The 1,909-nt window shown below is 44.6% G+C and overlaps 1 pseudogene; it reads left to right on the top strand.

Moving 5' to 3' along the window:
* The first annotated feature begins 403 nt into the window (after nucleotides 1-403).
* Nucleotides 404-1,351, top strand: LOC116835407 (olfactory receptor 5G9-like; annotated as a pseudogene).
* The last annotated feature ends 558 nt before the right edge of the window (nucleotides 1,352-1,909 follow it).

The following is a 1,909-nucleotide window of genomic DNA, read 5'->3' as shown; positions in this document are numbered from 1 at the left end:
TTATACAAGCAATTAGACTAGATTAGGGTGTTCAATTTATCGTCTGCAAACACCTTGGGATCCACAGACTATATCTAAGGAGTCTTCCAAAAGTTGTTGTTATCATAGAACACTGCTTTTCAACCTGTGGTCCGTGGATTCCAAGGGGTCCACAGATTATGTCTACAATTTCCACCTCCATTCAAAATTTTGGATTCATCCACAAATGAGAAAACAATCCACTGGTCTAGATAATCAAAATGGTTCCTTTGGGCTTTGGAATTTATGACTAAATTGAAATTCCGTTGTTTCGGCATTTCTTAAGAGATAACACGAGTCTCCACTGTACATCAGATTTATTGTTGTGGTACCCACTGCTTCTATCCCCTCTTCTGCCTCTTCTTTGACACAGAGCACAGTGACAAGAGAAATGGCTCCCGGAAACTGCACTAGGGTGACTGGCTTCATTTTCCAGGAGATAACTGACAGTCTAAAGCTGCAAAACATCCTCTGTGTTCTTCTTTGCCATTTATTTCTGCATGCTGGTGGGGAATGTCTGGGTGATTGTGCTGATTAGCGTTGATTCCCAACTCCACAGCTCCATGTACTTTTTCCTCAGCAACCTGGCACTCTTAGACGTTGTCTCCTCCTCTGTGATTGCCCCCTAGGCAATGCTCAGTTCCCTAGGGATGAGTAAAGACATTTCTTCCCCTGGGTGTGTGGTTCAGTTTTCCTCTTCTCCTTCTGTGCCAACAGTGAGCTTTGCATCCTGGCTGTGATGGCCTACGATCGCTTTGTGGCCATCTGCAACCCACTGCACTACTCAACCATCATGAGCCAGACTCTCTGCATCCAACTGGTTGCTGGATCTTTCCTATGCGCCTGTTTCAATGCCACTGTGCATATGTGTACTGTATTCAATCTGTCCTTTGGCCACTTCACTGTCCTCAATCATTTCTTCTGCGATATTCACCCACTCCAAGAAATCTCCTGCTCTGACTTTCGCATCAATAAGCGAGTGCATTTCCTCTTTTCACCCATAGAAACAATAGGCACCGTTTTCACCATCCTCATCTCCTACACTTACATCATCTCTGCCATCCTGAGGATACGGTCCACAGCAGGAGGGCACAAAGCCTTCTCCACCTGTGCCTCCCACCTGACTGTCATTTCCTTCTTACATGGGACCCTGAGCTTTACATATTTACGACCCTCATCTGGCAGCTCAATGGACTGGGAGAAAACGGTGGCCGTGTCCGATACCCTTGTGATCCCCATGATGAACCCCCTGATCGACAGCTTGAGGAACAAGGAGGTGAAGGACGCCCTGAGGAGGACAATACACAAGAAAATTATTCCTCGCTGTATGTAAACATGGCGACTGGTTTTTCTGATCAGTACTGGAGTGCAGATATGAGCTAGTTCTCGCTCATTAAGTCATTTTGCAGAAATTTCTGTCATCATGTGACTTACAGGAGAAAACAATATGGAAATGGAACTTGAGCCCGATAATGAAGGAAGGTGCCATTTCTCTTAAAAAATAGTGTCCAGTAACTGTGTTACAGCTTTTCCTTTATGCACTGATATGTGATTTCTGCAATATACACACCTCACCCCGCTTGTTCCAGTACCTTTTGAACTACGTTGGTTAACTTAGCAGATGATACAAAGAGGAGATGCTCAGACTGTAATTATTTCCATTTGTCACCACTATTATCTCAGCTCCCACAGCCCCCTTCCCTGCCCCAAAAATCACTGTACAATTAAATAAAGGGACGTGCACATGGAGAGGTGTTTTTATAGCTAGATATCAGACAGATGGTTCTGTTCAGGGACAGACAGGTAGACACTAGACAGACGGATGTTTTTCTATGGGGCTAGATAGACAGAGACATGGTTATGTCTGGGGTTAGATAGACAGAAACACATT

Source organism: Chelonoidis abingdonii, chromosome 3, assembly GCF_003597395.2.
Source record: "Chelonoidis abingdonii isolate Lonesome George chromosome 3, CheloAbing_2.0, whole genome shotgun sequence".
Lineage (NCBI taxonomy): Eukaryota > Metazoa > Chordata > Testudines > Testudinidae > Chelonoidis > Chelonoidis abingdonii.
This window is presented reverse-complemented; position numbering and strand designations above follow the sequence as displayed.